The following is a 27,092-nucleotide window of genomic DNA, read 5'->3' as shown; positions in this document are numbered from 1 at the left end:
AATACGACAATAAAATTGACAAACTTCTAAAAAAAATTAGAAAAGAAAAAGGAACAGTGTCAAAATCAGAAACAAAGCATAGTATACTTATATTCCAATGGATGTTAGAATGACAATTAGAGAATGCTATAGACAATTCTTCAAACATGAAGCATGCGTATAGGCCCAACAGATGCCCAGAAGACAACTAGAGAATATTATAAACTCTACACATAAAACCTTGACAAACTGAGACAAAATAGTCAACTCCTTTGGGAAAAAAATTACCACAACTTGTTTAATGTCAAATACATAGTTGACTATCCTTATAGGCATCCAAGGAATTTTAAAGCTCATAATTTATCCTTTTAAATAAACAGCTCCATGATCTCATTGAAAAGTTCTACCAAACACTTTAAAATCTTGCTAAATCAATTCTAAATAATTTCATCAAACAGTAGTACACATCTCTCCCATTTTATTTATCTACTATTATTGCTCTGAAATACCCAAACCAGAAAGATGCATGAGACAGAATGCTATTTCACAATCTCTGATAAATACAGCAAAAAGACTCTTCAGGCATTGTTAGCAAATGGACTTCAGTAATATATTAAAAGACTTTTGTGACAAAGTTGGGTTTATAACAGAAGCATAGGCTTTATGTCTATATTAAAAACTCAGGTAACCTAGTATAGTTGAGGCTAAAAATAGTCTCATTATTCAAATAATGGAGGAAAAAACTATTTCACAAATTGAACGCTCCTTTAGGAAGACACTATTATCATAAAAAAAATCTACAAATTGCTTAAAACAACCAATGAGTAACATTATGCATAATGAAAAACTAAACATTCCCTGATCAGGAATAAAGGGTGTCTTTTTCTACTATTCTTATTCAAGATAATATGGGAATTTCTCACAATGTAGTAGGGAAAGAAAATGAAAGGAATGTATCTTGAAAAATAAATAGGGCTAAGGATATGACCCACTGATAAGATACATGCACGAAAGTCTTTGTTTTGATCCCCAGCACAGAAATGAAGGGAGAGGGAGAGAAAGAAGAGATCCTACATTAGGATGACATGACTTTCCATGAACTCACAAAACATCTTCCAGAAATAATGAGTGAATTCAGTAATGTTTAAGACAAAAATCAGCATACAAAAACTAATTCTATTTTTATATATTGGAAAGAACTCAAGGCCCCCCAAAAATTCAATAGCATTTACAGTTGCTCAAAAGAATATAATTCTCCAGTCAAAATCTAACAAAACATACAATGTTGTGTATGTGTGCTGAAAATTATACCCCTAGACACTTCTCTCACAGAAATAAAGATATGAATACATAAAAGACCTGTGTCTGAGTATTTACGGCAGCTGAGTTTGCAAGGGCAGAAACCTTGAAGCAGCCCAGACATCTTGCAATGTGTGAACAAACTGTGGTGCAACCAATTGTGGAGCCCACTCTACAATAAACAAGAAGTAACTATACCACGACTCAGATGAATTCCTTTAAAGAAGATGCTGGGTGATGAAGCTACTCCCAGAAGCTATGGAATCTATGATTTCACCCTTCTAACATTCTTTTTTTTTTTTTTTTTTTTTTTTTTTTCAGAGCTGGGGACGGAACACAGGGCCTTGTGCTTGCTAGGCAAGCGCTCTACCACTAAGCTAAATCCCCAACCCCACTGAGCTAAATCCCCAACCCCTCTAACATTCTTAACATGGAGAACAGATAGGCATTCATCTGGCAATAGGGACCTGGGGACAACAGGAGGGGGTCTGCACTGCATGAGTTTATAAGGTCAACAGGAGAGGGTGTTACCTGCGATGTGAATATTCTGTCCTAACATATCCATGTATATTCAGGTTATAAAACTATTATGTTTCTTTGTAAGATATTATGGTGACAGAAGGGGTATGGTAGATAAAAGTACATGAGATCTTGTGTATCAGCTCTTAAAATTGCATGTAAGCCTACGCTGGTCTTAAATGTTTAAACAGTTTAATTAAACCAAGTACCAATGCTACTACTGTCCTTTAACCAGAATTAATATGCCTTTCCTCTGTGCTTTCTCCTCAGGCCATCAGGTTGAGAAACAGAAGATGAGTCAGCTTTAGAATCAGACAGTTTGGAGCTTAAGTCTTCTTTGCTCTTTGTAAACCAGATGCAAAGCGCAGAGCATGCCATTATCCCTTGCAAAGAGGAATAAATAAATCTACTTCAAAAAAATCATCCCAAGGTTAGAGAGAATGTTTTCAAAGTGTGCACAGGGGCCTAAAGAATAACAAACACTTTTGTAACAAGTAACTGCTACCCCTGCCTCCATGTGGACTCTGTCCACTGCTTGTGGCACCTTGGACAATGGTATTTACGTTTCTTTATACAGAATTGGATGTTTTTAAAGCAATGTTCTAGGTTTTATTCACCGGCTTTTCCTCTAGGGCCGTCTTTTACCAACTAGCTGTCTCAGAAATGCATGCTGGACTAAATTCATGGGATAAAGTAGCCATGGACTGGACATTATATTTATATTTAAGAACATTATCTGTCTATTAACTCTTTCTCTCTCTCTCTCTCTCTCTCTCTCTCTCTCTCTCTCTCTCTCTCTCTCTCTCTCTCTGTGTGTGTGTATGTGTTTGTGTGTCTAATTTGATCTGAGGCTAGAGTGAACCAAATCTGGAAACCCTGGCTGGCAAGACACTGAAAATGCAAAGTCATCCCATTTCCCTGCAGTCTAAAGATGCCACCCATTAGCCTTTTCTTCTCTGCTTGTCATACAACTCACAGCTTGACCATAAGCGTGGAAGTAGCATGTCTCCATGGAGACCAGGGATGGAGGAAGACCTGACGCTCCTATTGCACCACCAGAGTACATTATTCAGTCTCTGTAAGCCTCTGTTTCCTTGTATGTATGATGAGGATGAACTCTGTATCTATATCTTAATTAAATTAATGTATTTGTCCATTCATTCATTTCTTTGCAGGGGACACACACATGCTGTGGTGCACATGTGGAAGTCGGAAGATGACTTTTAGGAGTCATTTCTCTTTTTCCACCTGTGTGTCCCAGGAATTGAACTTAAGTCATCAGACTTGGCAGCAATCTAGTCTTTTCAGGCTATTGTGACAATTAAATAACATAAAACAATAAGACACTTAGCATACCACTGTAGTGTGCTAATTAGGAGAGATTTTTCAATCAGTTTTTGTGGGTCAAATGGATATATGCCTGAGATCTGGGATAAATCTTGACCCTGCCTCACACCGTCAACACAAATCAATTACAGAATCCTGATGGTCCCACAGAAGAAATGTGAGATGCTAATACCTCTGGAAGAAAATAGAAAGGGGGGAGAATATTGTCATCACTAGAGGTAAGGTACAGATTTCTTTTAAAGAATACAAAAAAGGTGTGGGCTTTAAAAGATAAATGAAACCTCAGGAAAAAAATCACAACCATATTCATCAAAAGACACCATTAAGACAGAAAAAGTCTAGTCTTAGATGGAGAAAGGGTATCCATAATACATATATCTCTAGCCATGAATATCTTAAGAATGCCTTCAGATAAATAAACAAAAGGGAGAAAACACAGTTTTAAAACCTGGCTAAAGGTTTCAGAGAGATTTCTAGCCAGCAAAGTAACAGATGTTGAGCATTGCCAGTCACCTGTGCAACTAGAGCAAAGAAACAGAGCAGAAGAGCTCAGATTAAAGTATTGAGCAGTCTCCAGCTTTAGAGAGAGTGAGGGCAACTCCGGCTCCATTGCTGCAGCTGAGAAGGTAGACATAGGACAGCCACTTCGGGAAATTATCCTCACAGCAACGCCCTCCATACTTACCCTAGGATCAGTCATCCTACTTCCAGGCATATATCCAAGAGTAGTGGACTAACATGTCTACAGACGATGCACTCAGGAATGGTTGTGTCAGCTTTGCTCATCACATCTAAACTGTGGAAATAAGCCAAATGCTGACCAACAGTAGAACAAAGAAATAGCAAGGGGAGATAGATAGATAGATAGATAGATAGATAGATAGACAGACAGACAGACAGACAGACAGACAGACAGACAGATAGATAGACATAAGAATTAGATACATATATAGACTCATATAGTAGAATATTATACCTCATGAACAAGAACACTAAACCATGGAAACATACTAGGACAAGGTTTAACCCTGGACATTGTGTAAAGCAAGTGAATTCAGATGCCAGAGCACATTATTTTGGTTCCATCAAGTTCAAAGGGCAAAGATAATTTTGTGTCATAGAAAAAAAAAAAAAAAAAAAAAAGAACCAGGACAACCTTGGGGAATAATAATGGGCCAGAAAAGGACATAAAGGGGCAGCATACACTGTACATATTCACTCCTGATTTTGGTGGTCGCTATAGGGTGTGCACTTGTGGTTGTGTGTACACATTTATATATGCATCACGCACACTGCAGTACCTCATTAGACATAACAGAAATCCATTAAGTGCCATTCAGGACAGGCAGTGATCGCGGAGAAAGTTAGTGATCTATCATTTCTGTTAATTTTGTCAGCACAATGATGGATTCCTCTTCCAGTGCTTTCCTCACTCCCAATTTTCCCCAGCAATGCTGCAGAGACAACACAATACATTTTAAGCTAAAAATAACATCTGCTTTCCCTTTTGTCTCAGAAAACATGCATGAAAGCCACAGACACTTTTGCTTGAAATGACTTCTCCCGCTGATGATACCTGTGTTAGATATTCCACAGACTGTGTGGTACAGTCGGACCAGCATCATACTGAAAGGGAAAGAAACACAAGAATGGCAGATAATCAGGAGACAATGGAGGCACTCACTCGCCTCTCCTGAGATGTTTAAAATGCGCAAAAGCCTCCCCGGGACGTCTCATGACCTCACAGAAGGCAATTTGAATGCAATGCACCGAAGTTGCTGCTTCTCTTGAGATGTGTGTATGGGAGAACTTAACCTTAGAACCAGGCAATTAAATAAGGAAGGCTGGGACAGCTAGGTAGTTGGTCCTACTGGAATCCTGGACACTTCAACCTCTCACTAAATCGCAATTTGACTTTGGGCAAACTTTGCCTGTTTACAAAATGAATTGATGGGTTTGCAGAGGAAGGAGGAAGAGAAGGAGCCGGGATGGTAAATAAAATATTAGGTGTAGTGACATCTGGGTACCAAATCCAGACTAGAAAATGAACTGGGAAGCCAGGCACAGTGACACACACTGGTAATTCCACCGTTTAGGAGGCGGAAGGAATAGGATTTTCATGAGTTCAAGTCCAACCTGGTACATAGCGTGAGACTGTGAGAAAAGAAAAAAAACACACAAATAATAAAGAGAGTGAAGAGAAAGAAGTAGGGAACTAGGAGAGACAATTTACCAATCTTTTCATAGGTCGTTTAAAATAAAGCTAATGGGGAGCAGCAGAATAGCTAGCTCGGGGGATAAAAGCACTTACTATCAACACTTAGGACCTGAGTTTGAGTCCCCAAACCCCAGGATTTACATGATAGAATGAGAAGAGCAACTCTTGCAAGTTGTCCTGTGACCTCTGAATGTGTGCAATGGCACACACACACACACACACACACACACACACACACACACACACACACAAATTTAATAGGGGTGGATAGGCAGGTGCAGCAGTGAGCTGAGATTCCACAAAGGAAGCCATTCTGTGATGCTGTCTATTCCCTTCAAGTTCAAAATAGAGCCCAGACGGTTCCTCCCCATGGTTATCAGACCTGGACATTTGTGGATGCTTTCCTAGCTGCAAACTCAAGAAATGATCCTTGAAATTATATTACCAAGAGAAATTTTCCTTCATTGCTTATTTTGATATAATTTCAATAAATGTATAGAATGTGAAATTATTTCCTCATTTCATCCCAGTTCTAAAAATGAAATTCAATTTATGAGCCAGTCTGTGGAACTCCAACAGAGCACAGCCGCAACGTGCCAGCAGCCTATTGCTAGCTGGAGGACCAGGCTTCCAGGAAATGGAAGAAATAACCCTTTAGGGATGGGATACTCTTCAAGTTCATTCCCAGGGTTTTGGGGTCAGCATTCTCAGATGCTAATGGCAACTTGGTATATTCCTTAGAGGTCTGAAAAGAAGAAGCTGGGTTGGTAAAAGCCCATGAGCATCTGTGTGCACCCCACTGTAACCCCAGACAACCCAGGGAGGAGTCATAACTCTGAGTCCAAGTGACAGAGTTACACCTGGGGGCCTCTATGAGGGCTCTACTTAGAAAAGAGGGCTACTTCTAGGAGATATGTTCAAATGATCATCTCAGGTGATAAAACTGTTATGACTCTTTTGACAATCAGCTAAGCTTGGCGATGGACACATATAATGCCAGCAGCTCAGGAGGCTGGGTCAGGTAGATGGTGACTTCAAAGCCTTTCTGGACTACAGAGTGAATTCAAAGCTACCCCGGGCAGCTCAGCAAGATCCTGACTCATAATAAAACACAAAAGGGAGTATTCACAGTGAAAGCTAGCCTGGCACGCAGGAGCTCCCTGGATGGCTAGCACAAAGTGGAATGAAATCATATGATATTTAAGACTTATGGGAGTATCATGCATAGAGAAGCGTACAGGCACCCCACCCAGCATGATGTTACCAAAATAGGAACACCTGAACCTCTCCTGAGTTATATCTTCCCCTAAGCAAACCCCACCCTAAACTCGTTTATACTTCCCATCCTCTACTGTGTATGCAGCTCTTAGCAATACCAGGCATCGCTTAGCTTGTTGTTAAGATTACCTATCTATCGCATTCTGTGAGGCTTCGCTTTGGAAGCTGAGTGTTCTGAGATTCATCCAGGCTAACACTTGGAACTACAGCCAGTTCCTTCCCACTGCTCTGGACACCTCTTCTGCACCCCTCCAGTTTCCACATTGTCTATATAAGGCAAATGCTTGGGGGAGAAGGGTCACCATGCGCACCGGCTTCCTTTCTGCCCCTTTTAGAGTTGAGGCAAAAAATCTGGGAGGGGACTGGTGAGGTGGCTCTGTGGATAAAGGTGCTGCTGAGACTCCTGAGGACCTGAGTTCAAACCCAGGGCCACTATAGTGGAAGGAGAGAACCCACTTTTGAGAGTTATCCCCAAACCTCCCAACATACACATACATACATGCATACATACATACATGCATACATACATACATACATACATAGGTTTTTGTTGTTGTTTTAGAAACATGGGAGGGACTAGAACTATCACTCAGTAGTGGCACATTGCCTAGTACACACAGATTCTAGTTCAGTCCACAGCACCATAAGAAAACAAACAAAGCACAACCAGGTAATATGGCTCAACCTTGTAATCCCAGCCCTCAGAAGGCTGAGGCAGAAGAGTCATGAGTCCAAGGACAGCCTGAGGTATACACCAAGTCCCTAAGTTAAGAAACAAGGAAACCCAGACTCTTTCTTCTCTCCCCATCCCTTATAAGCCCAAGACTAACAGCTTGTCTCAGCTGTCCCCAGGTGTCTGGTATCCCTCCTCACCCTCATGCTGACATCAGAAATCCACCCCTCCTCATTCCTGGTAGGAATGCATCTGCCGCTGTCTTGTCACCTTCTTGTGGTTCTACTCCGTCTTCATTCATCTTAACTACAAATATCCCAGGCCAGGCTGCTGTCACCTTATGTTTGTGTTACCTGCCTTACCAGCCCCATACTAGAAAGGTGAAAGCAGCCTCCAGACTCAATGGGAGAGCATCTTTTAAATCAGAAACATGAACCTTATCAGCTCCCTCTTTCTCCCTTAAAAACCCTCCTGTGGCTCTCACTGCCTTCAAGATGAAATCCAATCCCTAAAGCATGTCATGTAACACACTCTGCAATCCTATCCCTGCCTCCTTGGGCAGGTGCATCCCCCGAGACTACTCCACCAAAGAGCTGTGAAATCCCGCAGCCTGGCTGCATGCCTCGTCCCCTCTCCAATTCTTCTATATGCTTTCTCTCCCTACTTCCCAAGCCCAACCAGTAATGGCGACTGGTCCTTCAAGACTGTCCAGCTATCCTGGTGTGCATTTCTTGAGCCTTTTCCATACAAGAGAGCCAGTCTTCACTGTGAAGTCCCAGGGATGTAGAATCATGTAGGTGACGTAACAGTGGATATATATTTAAAGATGTTTTCAGAGAAGATGGAGGAGGGAAGACCCATCCTGAGTGTAGGTGGCACATTCCATCGACTGGGGTCCTGCACTGAATTAAAAGGGAAAAGGGGAAAGCTACATAAATGCTGGCATTCTTCCTTTCTCTGCTTTCTGTTCCACCAAGATATGAGAGGTGACAGCGTCCTGCCATAGACATGCCTGTCACCAGGGCTTTCCCCTATAATAATTGACACTCCCATCCAACTCTGAACCAATATGAATCCTTGAATTGATTTCCCTGGTATTTGATAACACTGGTGAAAGTATTACTCCATCTGAACCAGGGGTGAGGGGCTGGCTCCACGGCCCACATCATCACTTACGTGACACACGCCCACTGACTGGTACTCACCTTATCTCTCCTCTTCCCACAAGATGGACAGCTAATGAGGAGGGCTGCTCATATACCTCATGTCCCCAGGACCCAGCTCAGTTTACCCCTGGCAGTGATGGGAGAATGTGTGTGAATTGCATCAGGCCTCCTGGACGATATACGGGCAATTTGTCACTAGAGACTCTAAAGGGCCCTGACCTCATTATGTGAATTATTAAGGAAATGGAACTTGGACTGTGTGGCTTTTCCACATCACTGAAGTTCACTCCTTTGAGCTAAAATACCCACACTTAGTAATTTATATAGAGAGGTTTAAAAAAAAAAAAGTCTACGATGGCTGAATTAGCCAGAATTCTCTGGTACACTGGATGGGCTATTGTCACACACACACAAATTGTTCCCTGAAAAACATGTGACTGCTTGCCTCACCCCAAGACCTTAAAAAATGAACCAAAGTTCAGTTCACCACGATTCTCCCTGGAGATCAATGAGTTTATTGAGTTTGCTTGCAGAGTGTGAGTGAGGGGTTACTGAGAAGAGTGTGGGTGACCTCCCAAGCAGCCATATTGGAAGGTCTGCATCCAGCATGGCTGGATGATGGCTTCCCATGATTGCATAGGTGGGGTTCCTCCCCCAAGTCTTCTGCAGTCTGTTCTCTGACCCATCACAGAGCCCACGAGGCCACATGCACATAGGATAGAATTGCGTGCAAGTGATAAGAAGAGTGGCCAGATGCTGGAAAGGGTGTCATGACTGTCCGACAGTCCCCACCTACTCACTCTAGTAGAGAATGTCAGTAGCCCACATGATAGACTCTCAGAATTAGGCACAGAGGATCATGGTAGCAGTTTGGCTCAGAGAATAACACATTGTAGAAGGAGTTTATAACCACCGTTTCCTCATAGGTCAGTGCCCTATCCTCCTATTGCTCTCACTGGAAGGACACTCCTGACTAGGTGCTCTCTGGAATTTTAAGATAAGCACTGAGGACATTTCCCTATTTCCTCAGTTCTCATTAGCATCTGCCTCCTCACAGGACCCACCAGAGGTTTGTCCCCTCAGGGCCCATGTGCAGCTTCCTTTTATAAAATCAAATTTTTTTCCTTAACACTTTCAGGCGGTTATAAAATGCATTTTGATTTCTCTCTACCTCTACTCTCCCAAATCCCCTTCCCCACACATCTCTTTCCCCTGCTCATGTCTCCATGTTTTATTTTGTAATCTACCAAGGCCGTCTGTATGATCTCAGGTTTGGAACTACCGGCTGGAGCTCAGTGAACAGCTGAGGACAACGATTCTCTCTGTTCCAGAGCCATTCAACAGTCGATAGTTCGGTTGGGAAAGTGTCTCACTTTTAGAGACACTTGATTTCCTTTCTGTAGATGGCATTCACCCTTCTTCATTCATCACTGCTCAGACAACCAAAGGTCAAGGGCTTACGGCTGACCTCTCACTGTGCTGCTCAAGCTACCACTAAACACAGCTCTGAAAGCAGCTGGAAAAGCCACTACAGCGGCTCAAGGACAGGACCATTCTTATCCTCCCTAACCTTGCTCCTCTCCTGCCTGCCGCCCAGGGCCAGTCTCTTGCAATTGCTGCTATTGATTTGTGTTGGTAAAATGATCTACAAGGAAACCAGGGCCCTTGGAACATCTCGGCTATGTCTAAGACCATGGGCTGGAGAGACACTTCACAGGGAAAGTACTTTCTATGGAAGCGTGAGGTCCTGAGGTCAGATCCCCAGCATTCAGAGTGATGTGTACTGTATCACTAGGGGATGGAGACAGGTGGATCTGGTGGCTTCAACAAGTCCAGCCAAATGAGCAAGATCCAGGTTCAATGAGAGATCCTGGATGATTTTTTGGTTTGTTTTGTTTTTTGGGTTTTTTGTTTTGTTTTGTTTTGTTTTTTGCATTTTAAAAATAGGTGGAGAATGAATTGAGGAAAACATCTAGTATCAATTTCTGGCCTCCACACATACACAAGTATACTCACTCATACAGACATACATGCACATACATGGTCATACATGCATACACACACACAAAAACACCATCAACAGCAAACAGAAACTACAAAAATAAATCTAAACCAATCAACCCAGAGATCTTCCTTGTCCTTAGGGAGAGGACTTTCTTTTGTTGTCACAGAATATCCAAGTCTAGGAAATTTATAAAGAACAGAAGCTGACTTGTGCTCATGGTTTGAGGCTGGGGCATCCCAGGTAGGGACATTGGGATGCTTCAACTCTTGACATAGGATGAAGGAGAAGAGTCATGCTTCTGGAGAAAACATAGAGGTGTGCCTTGCCTCACAGTGGCCTGCTCTTGTGGAGTTAAGTATAGTCATTTATATGTGGGGACTCATCAGTGAGAAAGGTCCCACCTCACACCCCAATATATCTCTCTGGGCTTTGTGGACCAATATTGTCACACTGAGAAAGTGAACTTCAGAGAGATCCCCTCCAACAGGCCAACTCAGGACATTTTACACAACTTTACCCAGAGCTGTTCCTCTCAGTAAGCAAGTCAGGAATGTATTTCTAAGCACTTGCTAACATTAGTCAAACTCACGACGCTTGGTGGGAATTCTACTAGAATCAGACCCTCAGGAGTAAGCCACATCTCATTATTTATAACGGGTAATGTAAAGTTAGACACCTTGGAGAAATGCACAGCATTTGGCCTTTTAGAGTCCTGGTTCTGCCCGGGGATATGGCTCAGTGGTAGAGCAGCGTTTGCCTAGAATATGCAAGGTCCTGAGTTCCATCCCCAGCTATGAAAAAAAAAAATGTTTTAATTAAAATCTGAGTCCTTTTCTTATTTTCCCCAGAGCCTGTCAGCTGGGAAGGCTGTGCCGCGTGGAGATGCTGCTTTTTCAATGTATACTATTCGCTGCTTGCAGTCAGTACGCTATCTCAGTGGAGTCACCCATGGTTTCCCTGACCATTTTCAGTTTGTTCTTAGAGCAAAGTTACATAGCAAAGAGAATATTTCCCTCTTTTGTCGTATGGTCCCCACTGTCCAGAGAATGTTACTGTTAAAATAAAATAAGCGAGACTCCCCTGATTTTTTACCAAGGGAAGATTCCACTAACGATGAAGACTCACTAGCGATTTCAGCATTTGACTTGCAATGGGGGGGAACTGAAATGAATTTTCCCCTTTACCTCCTTGGCCAACTATCTGTCACTGTGTTGAATGCTCGAAGCACAGTGACAAATGGCAAAAGATAAGCTGCCACCACACTGAGCACAGGCTGGAGAGCCACAGCCATAAGGCCCTCTCCCACAGCAAACCTTGCTCTCCTGTCCCACCTGACTCCCAGTAGCCATCAATGCCCCTGAAGGGCACGGATCCCAAACCAGAGAGACCTAACTCACTATCATCACTAAAAAACATACCTCTGCATCGAGTAGGAAGCCCTTCAGACTGTGAGGGATCAAAGTCACCCCCAGCTGGGCTTCTCTATCAGGGGTCAGTGGTATATATTGCCTCAAAAGGTCAGAGAATAAACACCATTGGCATTATGGGTCATATTATCTCTGTTGCAAGGATCCAACTTTTTCAAGGTGGCAAGAGAGGGGACAGCACAATATGTAAATAGGTGGGTGTGGCTTATGAGCAGTAAGTAAATAGATAGACTTGATAAGGGAAGTATATAAGTAATGGGTGTGGCTTTAGGGTGGTATGTAAATTGTGACTATATCTGGTGGGTGATAAGCAAGTAGGTGGGTAGCATGCAAACAAGTGGGTGTGGCTCACCAGCAACGTATAAATATGTGGATAAGAATCTGGGGGAATGCATTATTGAGTGGCCCATGGCTAAGTTCCTCTCAATTTCATTACTGTACGTTGAGATGTAAATCTGATATAATTTTCATATGCCACATAAGATTCGGTTTCTCTTCTCCAAAACGTTTAAACAAATAGAAGATATTCTTACTCTAGAGGTCTCACGCACCAGGCAGTTTGGTTTTCTATGACGGTATGTAGAGGTCTCAGACATTCCCTCAAGCCACCTGGGATAAATGGAACTCCCACAGGAAATACCAGACAAAAGCAATAAGCAGTCCCCACTTCCTGTCATGGACTTTTACCCTGGCCTTGGGCAAAGATGTGTTCCCTGTGGACTAGAAATCACTTCTTAGCCTTTCCAATAAAGTCAAGAGCAAAGTGGGGGGAAAAAAGAAGAACCTACGTGCACACTGTAAAGTACAGGAACAGCTGGAAAAATAATCTGAGATGGTTTTGGAGAACAAACCTCTGAGAGATGTACTAGGACTGTCCCAGCTCCCACATGAGGGCCTGCACCCTCTAATTAATCTTAATGGCAGTGTTGCCTGCCTCTGCTTGTAGTGTCCTGATGAAAATTCACCTCGAGTTTCATTTGGGCCTGCACAAGGCTCACATACCTCAGGACACGGTAACTCCATGGTGATGAAATTGCCTCCCAGCGAGCTGGCTGGGGTTCTGCAGCTCAGAGGCTGGTGTGGGAGTGAAATTGCACTCAATTACATTTTATCACTGCTGCACAAGTTTCGGGCGAATTCATTAAAATTCGCTCCCAGAGTTGGGCTGTGGAACTGTGGAATTTTGGTAACCCGGATGACGATGAGGAAGGGATATTTTTGCTGTCTGTACCAGAGGAGCATGACATGTCAACAGCCCAGGGAGGCTTAGATGTGACCAAGGATGTCACTTCTTGGAAGCACAGCTGCTGTTTAAACAAGGGGTCCTCAGAGAAACTGCACTCATGGTCCATATGGAGCCAAAGGCAGGAAGGGAAGCCAGGGGAGCAGACTGGGAGGCACAGATGTGTGGGTGCTGAAGCCAGGAGCTCTGCCCTCCTCCCCCCAACCCCAGGTGGCCTGCTAAGTGCCCATCAACACCTGCTGATGGAACTGCTCTGTGCAGAAAGCAGAGATGCAAATTTGAAGTTGAGAAAGAACCCCCATTACTGGGAGCTAAACTGGGGAGGTGAAAGCTATGACCACTAAGTTCTACTGATCAACAAACAAGAAGTGCTATGGCCTGACACAGCCTCTACACTAAAGCCTCATGCTTGGCAGCTGAAGAGCTGGTCAGGCCACCCTTTAGGAGAGATGCTGACTACTTCTGGCCCCTCTGCCCCAGCAGGCCAGGCTGCCCAGAGGAAGCTTATAGGCTCAGCAGCTGCTGTCCAGCATTGATCCACGGGACTCTGTTGGCACACTCCAGAAGAACCCTGATGAGATAGCCAAACATCCCTCCTCTGGGTGCCAGCTCACACCAGCATCTGGCAGCTTCCTTGATCCACAGGGATTTGTCGGGCCAGCTCCATTCCCACTCGTAGCCAGCATGGGAGTAAAGTCCACAAGCTGGCCCCCTGCCCAAGGGTCAGCATCCCACGCATAATTAATACTATGTATGTCTTACGGTTCTCATCACTGTGAAGAGACACCATGACCAAGGCAACTTTTTTTTTTTTCTTTTCTTTTTTTCGGAGCTGGGGAAGCACTCTACCACTGAGCTAAATCCCCAACCCCCCCAAGGCAACTCTTTTTTTTTTTAATATTTATTTTATTTATATGAATACACTGTAGCTGTCTTCAGACACACCAGAAGAGGGCATTGGATCCCATTACAGATGGTTGTGAGCCACCATGTGGTTGCTGGGAATTGAACTCAGGACCTCTGGAAGAGCAGTCAGTGCTCTTAACCGCTGAGCCAGCTCTCCAGCCCCCGCAAGGCAACTCTTGTAAGAACATTTAATTGGGGCTGGCTTACAGCTGCAGAGGTTCAGTCCATTATCATCAAGGCAAGAAGCAAGGCAGCATCCAGGCAAGCATGGTGCTGGAGGAGCTAAGAGTTCTACATCTTCACCCAAAGAAAGCCAGGAGAAGACTGTCTTCTAGGCAGCTAGGAGGAGGGTCTCAAATCCCACCCCCACAGAAGGCCACACCTCCTAATATTGCTGATCCCCGGGTCAAGCGTATTCCTCCATGAAGACTCCAGGGTCTGTGGGGAAATTCGGCCTCCTAGCTACCAAGGCAATGTGAAAACGTTGCTGTGTGCATTAAGTTTGAGATGGGATAGTCTCAGATACGCCAGAGAGAGGTGTCTACTGCTCAGGGCTCTTGTGCTCTCCAAGGTAGCACTAAGTATCCTTTGTGGTGTGGAGATTGCCTTGCCTTCAATGGCACAAAGTCATGTGTATAGAGCATTCAGTGTCCTGTTCCTGGGACAGAACATTTGGATTTCTGAAGCCACAATCGGTTTCCATGGACATCGTCTGCAGTGTTAAGGAGGATACTTGTTGGCATTCCTTCTAGGCTCTGCCCAACAGCTATTGCTAGGTAAACCTAGCTTGCTGTAAAAGAGACTGTTTGGGTCCTTTTCACTCTCTGTGCCCCTTCCCTCTGTCTCTAACCCCCTTCACTCTCCCTAACCCCTTTCTCCCTCTCCCATTCCCCCTTCCTCCTCTCTCTCCATGTGTTCCTGGCTGTCTGCTTCTCCCTCTTCTCCTTCTTCTTCGCCTTCTCCTCCTCCTCCCTCTCCTCCCCCCCACCTCTCCTTTTTTTTTTTTTTTTTTTTTTTTTTTTTTTTCGGAGCTGGGGACCAACCCAGGGCCTTGCACTTGCTAGGCAAGCGCTCTACCACTGAGCTAAATCCCCAACCCCCCCCACCCTCCTTAACTTCCTTCCAATGCCCCCCAAGTAAACTCTATTCTATACTACACCTGGCTTATGGCTGGTACCTCAGGGAAAGAGATGCCTCAGCATGGGCCCACCAAAGCATTCACCTCACCTCACCATACCACACTCTATAAAACTTATCCTTGTCTTTATAAAACACATCGATACTGCTATAATGACCACTAGGTGCTCATAGCCTACTGGGGTGGGGGACATCACACAATGAAGTCTACAGAGCCCAGGAACCCACCTTTCAGAAGCACCCCTCTTTTGTGATTTACTGATGCCCATCAGTCAATGCAAGACTATATTTACCCTGTCTACAGGAACTGAGATGCCTAGGCATTGGAGGGATGGTGTCACTCTACCAGGCCCGTTTGCAGTGGCACTCTGTGGCCAGCTCACACAGCCTTTAAAGACAAGTATCTTTAAGGCTTCCCACCTCTGAGTTCTAGGGTATTGAGTTGACATCTGGACGCTGGCCACAGTGGAGAGTTTGTGACACAGGAAATGCAAACATCACAAGCCAGAGCCAGGCCACTTGTTGCAAAAGCACAGGGAAACAGGACCTGGCTCTACGAGTGAGCCCTGCAGTGGCTTTACTAGGTCTCACCTTCGAATATCAGTAGCCATGTATAAGGCCAGATGTGCATTGGAGCAGGAAAAGTCTGACTACCTGAAGCTGTTTTTCCAGCTGTAAGAGAGAGACAGGTATTGGGGCTCAGGACACACCCTCTCAAAACACAGCTGTGGGGGACCAGAATATACCACCCCAAAATAGACCAGAGTAAATCTCAAACTAGTTATTCTGAGAAAGCACAAGCTCAGACGCGGATCTGAAAAGCTGACTTCTTTTTTGTAAAACAAATTTTCATCTATAAAGAAAACCCAATGACTTTGCAGTAGTGAAGGGCTGGACATAAGGGAGAGGCTGTTTGGGGATAAATGTGACCAGCAGATGTTGGGAGAGTTTATCTGCAGAACAAGATGGGGTTCCTCCATGTGAGCCTTCCTTCCCCCTCCTCACAGCTCAGCTCCATTACCCCGGCACTCCTCAGAAGTTCTGAGAGCCATACACTCATGAGACGATTCGGTCATCTGACTCCCGTGTTCATGTAGGTAATTAAAACCGGGTTTTCTCTTGTTCATCTGTCTTTTGCCAATTCAATTTGTAGTCCAGCCAACGCATCCAGAAGGGCAGAAGGAAGCCATTTCCCTCTCCCCAGCACAATTGCAGTTGCCTCCTTAGATGCTGCCATGGGGATTACATGAGATTATCCATGTGGAAACATGTCGGCCAGCACATGGCATGGAGCCCAGTCCGCATCAGCGACTACGATGAGTGAACAGTGAACCCCCTGCTGGGATGCTGCTGAGAAACCTGTGAGCTGCACACAGATGGAACATAGCTCAGGGCATCCTGCATCCGGGCTTTGCTTATTTGGTCCTCAGACCAGAGAAGTTGACCACAAAGGCCCAAGGAAAATACTGTTTATTCTTTAACTGACACTTCCCAGGGACCAACCAGGTGACAGGTCTCCCAAACTGAGTCCTATGGATAGCTGGTCCCAGTGTATTCTCTGAGCATCTGAAGTGAGGAGCTTAACACCCATCCCTAGACTCCACCCACTAGATGCCAGTGGTTTCTACATCTCACCAGGCCTCCAGTAGTGATAACCCAAGATGTCTCCAGATATTACAAAAGTCTCAAACTTGGTATATTTAAGAACCATCTCACAGACAGCCATTTGTTCAATGGGCTGTCCCACAGCAGAACATCTGAACCATGACCTCAGGGGGCTATAGGCTCTAAAACAATTTGGAAAAGTCCAATCCAGAGTGGTGCTCTTTCCTGGGTGAGCATTTGGGATCAGTGAGCTTGGTACCTTAATAGGCAGCAGCTCACCAGACTTGGGTGAACACAGAGGAACACTCCTGGGTGAGTAACCTTGAGCGTCTTCCTTAAGGTTATCCTAAAAGTCAGCAAGGGTGATCCACCATGAAGCAGCCATAGGGACAGAGCTCTCCAGGATACAATCCTGTGTGTATACCAAGAGTCAACGTTGGGGACATTCAAGGAGCTGATAGCCTAACCTTTAGGAACCACAGTCTTGTCTGGACAGAGCTGAGAGAAGTACCATTCACATTTGTGTCACAGGCTCACTGTTGGAATCCAATCTGTGAGGTGAATACATCCTCCCTTGCATTATAAAGAACTGTGGTCCCCTAGGTGACATTTTAAAGGTCACATGTTAGTAGTAAACCAGAAGAAGGACTGATAGAAATCATGATATCTGACATCCATGTTTTAAGTTCATCAAGTTTAATAAATGTCTCTAAACCGTGACTGCCAGGTGATAGAACTGGAAATCAGAGCGCACGCTCCAGATATCTCCCCAAACTACATGGATTTCCCCCAAGAAAAGAGTTCATAGGTAAATGGGCAGAGCACACCCGTTTCACACACTCGCACCAACCCTTACCTTGAACTCTACTTCAGTGTGCTTCCATGCCTCCAGGACCACATGCTCTCCCAGTGCTTGCCTTTGACAGAAGGAAAAGAGGTTGCCTTCAGGAGCCTGGAGACAGTGGCTGATTGAAACCATAGCAACCTCCTGCTCTCTCCTGAGCAGCACGCCTGCTCAGTGCCCTTTGCTCACCTCAGCTTCCCCGAGGCAACCATTTAAAATATTAAAATCAAAACCCCTTTGTGTTGACTCATGATAAGTTTATGAGTAGGACTCTAGAGCAAACTTGAATTTATGTGTCAAAATTCACATACCAACCCATTTGCCTTCAACCTCTCTAGCAAGAAAAGACATACTTGTAGCCTTCACCATTCTCTGCTACTACACCACAGCCAACCTCCTCCTTAACCTACGTCCATAATAGCTGATGATGGCTCTGTATTTAAGAGAGGGACACAGGACTCAACCTCAAGGTTTTGCAAAGCTGGAATGGAGAAGTCAGCCGAAGATGTCTTTCATTTGCATTTGAGTCCCCCTAGACACTGAGGCTTAGAGGCTCATTCAAAGAGTTAGTAAGAAGCAGTCCGTTCCTTTTGGATATAAGATTGGGGGTCCCTGTATTTTTGCTTTGGGTCAGTGTTGCTGCCTGTGCCTCGTGTGGCACCTCTCACGTCCCCACCATGTTGATTCTCAATCTTCACTGACAGAATATAGAATCCTTCATTCTAAAGGTCTCTAGCTCTTCCCAGGGGTCACCTGACTAGGCCAGGTCTGCCAGGTAAGGCACCTTCTGATTAAACTCAGTCTGAGGAATGAGTCATCTGACTATCATAATGGATAACACCGAACCACACTCACAGGCTTGGCCCACACTTAAGAGACACATATATGGCGCCTATAGAATTAGAATTCTACCTCTAAAGAGCAGAAGGAAAAAAAAAAAAAAAACAGATGGGGACAGGGGTGTTTAGAAACTGAGAGTTGGGGAAGCAAGGGACCCAGCTGTTTTAGTGACTTATTTCACAACAGGAGACAAGTTAACGTACCTGGGCAAGAGAACAAAGAGTATGGGATGAAAAGTCAAGGTGAGGAAGTTGAACAAGTGAGAGGCTGGGCGGAGCTTTGATGAGGAGGTGGCTGGGGATTGCCTGGGGCATGAGTGGAGTAAAAGTGACAATGTCTAGCAGGGTGATGGCATTCCACTCAAACTGGGCTCTGAAAGAAGGGAGTGAAGAAGGCCTGGCAGCAGGAGAGATGATGGCTCAGTCAACGAAGTACTTGAGAGGCAAGAAAGAAGACCTGGTCTTGAGCCTCAGCATCCGTGTACAACGTCAGGAAATGGTGGTTCTTGCTTTTGGTCTGGAAGCTAGGGAGGTGGAGACAGCTAGGTCCTTGAATCCAATCAACCAATCATCTAACTGCATTGTTGAGCCCTAGGTACTAGTGAGAGATCCTGTCTACAGAGAGGAATGACACCTGAGGGCTTGGGCTCACCTGTACCCACATATGAACCTACACACACACACACACACACACACACACACACACACACACACACACACACACACACACACAAGCCTTCCAGCCGTAGTGGATCTAGAGGGGATCAAGGACACCTTGTCTAATTTCAAGCATGATTACTGGGGAAAGAGATTGACAAGAGACAGTTGCGTGGAGCAGATACAGGTTTGTGGCTTCCTGGGACTTAAAGTCAGAAAGACCAAAGTGGCATCTCCTGCTGGGATCCCACAGGATGCTAGCTAGTTTTCTCTGTCACAACTCAAGCCTCCCAAACAGCTATCCCTGTAGGAAGCAAGAGAGACCTACCTCATGACCTACCATGCACAGCTCACCCCAAGCCCATGCTGGGCTTTGTGCTGAGTACCAAGTCTGTGTCAAACTGATGTTCAAATCTTACAGGAGGATACCCCCTGATCTGGTCCAGCTTAACAAATGTCCCAGAACAATGGGGGTACAAACCAAGAACGCATCTGGTCAAAAATGGTTTTAAAGATGCTTGGAAGCAACGCTCAACAGGCAGGGGACAGCAGGAGCAAACAGAAGGGCGTGTCTTGAGAAAATGAAAGAGAAGTTCACAGAGGTGTGACAATTTATCTCACAGAACAACCTGCTGGGCAGCTCGGCAGACAGATGGTAATGAGTGCTCTAAGAGCTCTGCCAACCAAAACCACGCTGAAAGTGGTTCTAGCCCTTCTCCTCATTAGAGCCAGCTCTTAGCATGAGAAATCAATTTAGAACAAATCATACAACTCCTGAAGCCTCTCTGAGGCAGAGAGAGAGAGAGAGAGAGAGAGAGAGAGAGAGAGAGAGAGAGAGAGAGAGAGAGAGAGAGAATGGAGCTGGGGATACAGCCAGTAAGTATCTGCAGGACCCTATTTTCCCTGCCCTCAACATTGCAGGGAGAGGGAACAATAAGTATGTATCGCCTCCAAGCTTTCTTGAAAACCAAAATACAATAGAAGAGCAGGGAGAAAAGAAACATGATAGTTCTTTTTAGCTGGGGACCCAGCATGCTGTGTGGATGGCTTTAGTCAATGATTTATTGTAATCTTTTAGAACCACGGGCAACTGTGTGCATCTAAAAAATAATAATAATAAAAAAAAACTCTTTAAAAATTAAATAAAGCCGGGAACTCACCAGGAGGGCTGGTGTTTCTCTCCTGCTTTTCCACACTCACTAGACTCTCCCACTTTAGAGCAGACACAGCTGACGCTGTGTTATCATCATTCTTTTTAATTCTCCTGCCCAGCACACTTTATGCCTGCAGTCCCAGGAACCCCTTAGGACAGGCATTTTATTATAGTCGCTGCTGATCAGCAGAGAGATACCCGACTCTCAACAGCACAGCTCACAGGGAACCTCGGGTACAGTCTTGCTTGCCTTGAACTTCCTGGGCCCGCTTCTTTAAGTTTCCGGATGTGGATGTGTTTAAATGGACCCCAAGAAGTTAATATATTATTACCCAGTTAGTGCAGCTTTATTTCTTGGTAACATGATATAGCGCTCAATGATTTTTAAGCAATAAAAGAAGTGACTTTAAAACTTAATTAGGAAAATTTAGAGACTATCTAAGGTTCTTAGCGAATTTCTGAAAACGGGAATGGCGCACTAATATTCACGAGATTTATCTCAGGGAAATCCCAGAAAGGGTTTTTTTGAGCTCTTGCAAATCACTCTCAAGGGTACTGTGTCTTACAGACTCGCTGAAGCTATTTTGCTGAGAAGTTAGACAAGAAAGACGCCAGGGTTCCTAGGAGAAGCAAATCCTGTACTACAGTTCCCCGTCTGGGTCCCCTGTTAGTATCCTCCCCCCACCCCACTCCCTGCTACATTAACCTCCTTGCCATACTTCCAGACTCTCTCTGAGTCTTTCAAATTAATGTGATCTCATTTAAAAGAGAGAGAGAAAAAAATAAGTGAAACTATTTGAGTCCTAATAGAATCTTTTCCAGAACACATTTTCTCAGTGCTGCCCTCCGCAATGGGGTGGCCTCCAATGCATTTTGATTCCTTCCTTCTGCATAACCCCATCCTTGGCCCACAGCTTTATCCATTTCTATTAAAATACATGCACTCACCAGCAGAAGATTGCCAAGAGAATAAATGTTGGGCTTGGCACCCGCTCCTCCTGGAGAAGTCACAGGCAGAAATAAGGAGTCATTAGAAGCAGCAGCCAGAGCTGGGTACCGTCAGCCACAGGGCAGTCCCTGCAAAGTCCTTCCTGAACACTGTAAGTGGTTGCTTTTCAAAGGCAAAAACTCCGCCTTCTTGCCCACCAAGGGGCTTCATGATCTACTTCCAAACCGAGGCATGGGTGAGACTCCCCAGGACCAGGGAAAGCAGGCTCAGAGATAACGTGGTTCCTCTCACCTAGGATGATGTAGTTTGGAACCTACGCAGCCAGGCCGGTCCTGCATGTGCTAAGGACCCACGGCCACCTGCTGTTCTGCCTCCAGGAAGCTGCTGGGTTGTCCCAAGCCTGGGAGGAGGCTAAGGCAGCAGACAACCTATGAACAATGAATGAGAAGGTTCTCGCCTCTCCTCATTAGCATTCCATTTAAATCACTGAAGTAAGGCACTCATTTCTCTTCCCAGCTTCAAAGGAGAAGTGGCTACCCTTAGGGGATAGCCAGAGTGAGTTGGGAGGAGGGGCCTAGGAAGACCCTACCTGGGCTGACTCTCTGCAACTCTGGAGCAATTCGCTATGAGGGAGGAACTGTCCAGGGAACCTAGGACTTCAGTGAAGCAAACCTTAACCTCTGGTCTCTAGCTACCAAAGACAAACCACACAGTGGGTGTGGTGCCTGCAGATAGGGTCTGAGTACCTGAAAGAAAGCCAGCACGTGCGTCTGGGCCCCTGGGAGCAAATCCCTGCAGGTGATGCCGGCCGACGGGCAAACCAGCAAACCTCTCAGGAATGGCATCTTCGCCCCACATTGAGTGTTTCTGTAGCCCCTGCTTCAGAAATACCACATTCATTTGAAGGGGCCTAAACATACGAGGCCTCCTTAGTCAAGCCTTTCACAGCTGTTGTGCAAATGTCCGGCCTGTAGGAGGAGACAGAGAGCACCTTACCCTGCGCTGAACCCAGAAGTTCTCTTGGTTCCCTGCCTGCTCCTAGGCTTGACGTCAGACATTGTATCAGCTGTTGTTCCAAAGTCTTTAACCTCGTGTTTTTGACCTTAATAAATGGTTCATTATGAATGTTTGTTCAAATTGTTTCTCATGCTGACAGAAAGAGTGAGGAGAAATAAACAAATCCAGCCCAGCTCTTTTGGGAGCACCAGGCTCTTCAGTGGTATTGGTATTGAAAGACAGTCTGGGTAGCAAAAAATGTGTTCTTTTCCTTGCTCCAAATTAAACGTTAATAAGCAGAAACTTAAGCCTTAAGAATCGATACAATAGAAGAACCAAAGGCATATTTTATACTCTCAAAGAAAATAACTCAAAAAGCAAGACTCCATATTCAGAAGAAATTTTTAAAATAAAAGGTAGACTAAATAAAAGTTTGAGTGTTTTGTTTTAAGTAAGAAAATATATACTGTAAGGCAAACTAAAATATAAACTAAAAACTGTCAGAAATGTATTAAACAGTGACGTGTTAGATAAAAGACTACATAAATGCACAAAGGATCTTTAGAATAGAAAAATGCAGGGGCTGGGAAGATAGCTCAGTGGTTAAGAGCGTTTGCTGCTCTTGCAGAGGACCCACGTTTAGTTCCCAGTTCACAAGCACCTGTAACTCCAGCTCCAGGAGCTCCAGCGCCCTCTTCTGGACTCTATGGGCCCCTGCACTTATGGGCGCATACCCATAAACAGACACACACACACATTATGCACACAAGTGAAAATAAAATAAATCTTTAAAAATTGAAAACAAGTGAAATAGATTAGTAAGTCGAAAGGAATGATGGAATTTTTAAAGCGATGTGTGAAGTAGGTTTACTGCAGGGAGTGTAATTGTGGCATCCACAACAGATTCCACTCTGGGTAGTGAGACAGGGAAAGCATTCCCTCTGAACTCAAGTCAAGAATGAGTGTAAGATACCTTCTGCAACATAAACATGCTTTCAGCAATGAGAATTTCATTTCTTCTGTCCTATCTTCTTTCTCTCTAGCTTACTTTTCCCTCCTATTTTATCAGCAAAAAAATAAAAAATAAATAAATAAATAAATAAATAAATTGTACCATTACAAATTAGGAACTGCCAATAAAAATATGTCATTGAGAATATGAAAATAAATCCATACTGAGGAAAAGGTGTTTACAGTGCATACTTTCAACAAAGAATTTGTAAGTTGAATCTATGGATAACATCTATGTGTTAGTAAGAAAAGGATTAATATCATTTTTAAAAGAAAAATGCATGTAGCCCAGGCTAGCCTCAAACTTGTTATGTAGCCAAGGTTGGTTTGGAACTTTTGATCCTCCTATTTCCACCCCCTGGGCACTAAGATTATCGTGCAGCACATACCTGACTCAAACAATCTATTTTTAAATGAAGCTGAACACAGTTCTCTCAAAAGGGAATATCCTAATGGCTAATAAAAAGGAACGTGCTGATCCTTGTTAATCATGAGGGAAAGGATAATTAAAACCCCAGGAGAAGCCACCACGAGCCATCAGAATGGCTAATATGAAAGTACTGGGAGAATGCCAAGTGCTGACAGGGATGCAGACACTCAATGGTGTGCTGGTGATCTGTGTGCTACCCATGGCAGTTTATCAAACTGTGGGTCCTCTGTGCCAGCAACTCACTCTTGGCTATCTGCAGGAGAACTCCATAGTGGATCCACTGAGAATAACCCAAAATAGGAAAGCTTTCTGATGGTCAGCAACAATAGAATCTATAAATAAACTATACATTTCACATAAGTAAATAACACTTAGCAAGGAGCATAATCGATATAATGTTCAATATTGTCAATGAGACAAGATCTAGAATTGCCCTAGAGACAAGCCTTTGGGCACATCAGTGAGGCTGTTTCTAGATGGGGTTAATTAGGGTGGGGAGACTTACAGGAACCATGGTCAGCACCAGACAGGGCCTGGGGGCCTGGACTGAGTAAAAATGGGAGTTAGCTGAACACCAGCAGTCTCCCTATGGATACACTGACTGTGGATTCCGGTGACTGTTGTGCCCTCAAACGGTGAGCTCAAGTAGACCTTTGTTTTACTAGTTAATTTTCCCTGTATGTTGTCACGGCAATGAGGTAGGTGATCGGTACAATGAGCTACAGTAATACAAGCACATCTAAGTCATTGTGCCCAATGAAAAGAGCCCTAATAATTTGGAGGGATGGAAAAAAACAGAAACAAACAAACAAACAAAAACCAAAAAAATAAAAGAGAGAGAAAAGAACCCAATATCTTTAACCCCAGTGATATAGGACACAAAACACTTCAACAGGAAGGCAAGACTATGTTGGGGGTGGGTGCAATGGAGAAATAGACAGATGGACAGAGAATACCACACACACACACACACACACACACACACACACACACACACACAGAGAGAGAGAGAGAGAGAGAGAGAAACAGAGAGAGAGAGAGAGAGAGAGAGACAGACAGACAGAGAGACAGATAGAGACAGAGAAACATGAGCATGCATGTTTCAAGAATGTCTGTGTCATAGTAGCAGTGGTTTTATCATTGAAGATTCACGAAACTATATGCATAGGATAGGTGCGTTGCTCCGTATAGATAACACACTTCAGTTAAGAACGCTGGCTCCACTCTACGCAGAAGCGGTTAGAACCACCCATCCCAGTCCAAACAGCACACTTCATATCCTTTCTTAGTGGACGCAGCAGCCACCAGGTCAGACTTATCAACTGCTTACAGACAGGTGTTAGAGTGAGATTTTATTCTAGAAGGGTTTTGCAAATCTTTATTTCTTGATACAATTTTACACTGAGCAAATTTCATCGCACTCTGTTCATATCAAAGATCCTTTGAAACCTTTAAGAGTTTAGTGTGCATATTATTCCCTGCTAAAGACAAGGCAGAAAGGAGACGAAAGAGATCTCTCAAGAACAATCTTCTGAAATGGATGCCACTATGTCTTTACATTATATTGCAAATCATCTCACCTATAAATAAACGTTGGTGAAGTGACAAGAGCTGGACATTGTTATCAGTGTTCTTCATGCTCGGAATGACCCCATAATGTGGGGATTGTCACCTCCATATTATGGAGACTGTCCATCTCCCCTACAGAATGAATGGGACAAAGCCCATGATGCCTGCCTTATGCTCTCATGATGCTACCTGGGAATGGCCTTGGCCCACAGTGGAGCTGTGGACGCACTACTCTATCAACTTGTTCTTCCTAGTCTGCAGGGGATTTGCTGGGGGCAGACACCTGATTCTTTTGAATGAGTCAATTTCATGGTCAGTGTGAAAGCTGGCACATGAGAGACGTGGGCAGAGTAGAGACAAACCTCCAGAGGAAAGAAGACACAGGTTCCTCCTGCTGTGGTCCTGAGAAGCCCTGGCTGGCTCTCTTCTGACTTGGATACCCAACTCATCCTGGGGTCCCGTGAGGTTTGTATCTTATCCATTAAACCCATTTTTCCTCAAGTTAATTTGGATTGGTTTAACCTGACCATGATAGGAGTTTGGGAATTTCACTAGGACAAGAGCTATGCCCCATGCTCCTGATAAAAGAGTAAGGTGGACATGCGTGTACAGTGTGTATGCACTGTGTTCCAGAGAATGATCATCGAATTGTGTGAATGTGCATATGCCCACATGTTCAATTGTGCATGCATGAACGTCCACGTATACATGTATAGGAGGATCATGTGAGCATGTGTCTATGCATGTGCCCATGTTTCCTGAACAGATTCCCATCCTCCCTCTGTCCTCTAATCATGTCCCCCTCTGCCCGCCACCTAGCTGTTAGTGACATTGCCTGTGTTCTCCCATGTTCCCAGCATCATGACTGACATTTACATTTGTAACAGGAGGCACTAATTTACTGTACAAGGCAAAGCTACAGGTGTCTAAGCAGAGAATGCAGGCACAGCTTGTCTCAACCACAACCCATTTAGACTTACTGCTGTGCAGAGTGGAAAGCTAGGGAAACACACTGTGTCTCCTATTGCTTGCTTAGCCAAGGCCTGGGCTACACAGACCTCTCACAGTGGCTCTCTTTATAGTGAAGGGCAAGCAGAAATGTTTGTGCAGGGCCTTTCTTCTGAAGAACTCAGAGGACCTGGAAGGAGATGTGAGGAGAGAGCAGGAATCCCAGCTGGAGAGTTCACTTGACCAGCACGTGTGTGTTGGGAAGAGGGCGACCAGCAGCAGGACCCTCTGCTCTACGCTAGAAATATACCCTCACTGGGGTAACCAGGCCCTGCATCTGGGTGGACTCCCAGGGGTGTGGCTTATACACCACTGACTGTGCTCTTGCTGGCGGACACACTAAGGGTCCCTGCTGACCCTAAGCTAGTGGTTGTCAACCTTCCCAATATCCCAACCCTTTAACACAGTTGCTCGTGTGGTGGTGACCCCAACCACACAATTATTTATTTTCTTTGCTACTTCAAAACTGTAATTTTGCTACAGTTATGAATCATAATGTGAATATCTGATAGATAGTATATCTAATGAGCTACCCCTGTGAAAGGGTCTTTGACCTTCCCCACAAGGGGTCTCAACCCACACATTGAGAACCTTTGTTCTTACAGCCTAAGCTTTCTGCTAGACTCATCCACAGGGTGATCCAGGCTGTCTGACTTCTCCTTTCTTAGGGCAATGCTCTGCCTTTGCCTTGTCGCTGGCTGGTCAGCTTCCCCACAGACACAAGCTAGTCAATAACTCTCGATAGCTAGAGTCAAACATGGATGCACTGCGCAGGTATCATGAGTCACTATGTAAAACATGTCAAACACTTCTTCATGACGTGAAGAAGTTCCC

General features: G+C 44.5%; 1 protein-coding gene across 1 annotated transcript in view; it reads right to left on the bottom strand.

Annotated features, from left to right (window-relative positions):
• The window catches only part of C2H10orf90 (chromosome 2 C10orf90 homolog), a 228,774-nt gene that overhangs the window by 117,678 nt on the left and 84,004 nt on the right, over positions 1-27,092 (bottom strand). Inside the window, exon 3 of the mRNA XM_032892398.1 lies at positions 17,659-17,719. The gene's annotated coding sequence lies outside the window, so the exon portion shown is untranslated. The remainder of the gene's footprint in view (positions 1-17,658; positions 17,720-27,092) is intronic.

This window comes from Rattus rattus, chromosome 2, assembly GCF_011064425.1.
Source record: "Rattus rattus isolate New Zealand chromosome 2, Rrattus_CSIRO_v1, whole genome shotgun sequence".
Lineage (NCBI taxonomy): Eukaryota > Metazoa > Chordata > Mammalia > Rodentia > Muridae > Rattus > Rattus rattus.
The sequence above is the reverse complement of the archived record's forward strand: the minus strand, read 5'-3'. Positions and strand labels throughout refer to the sequence as shown.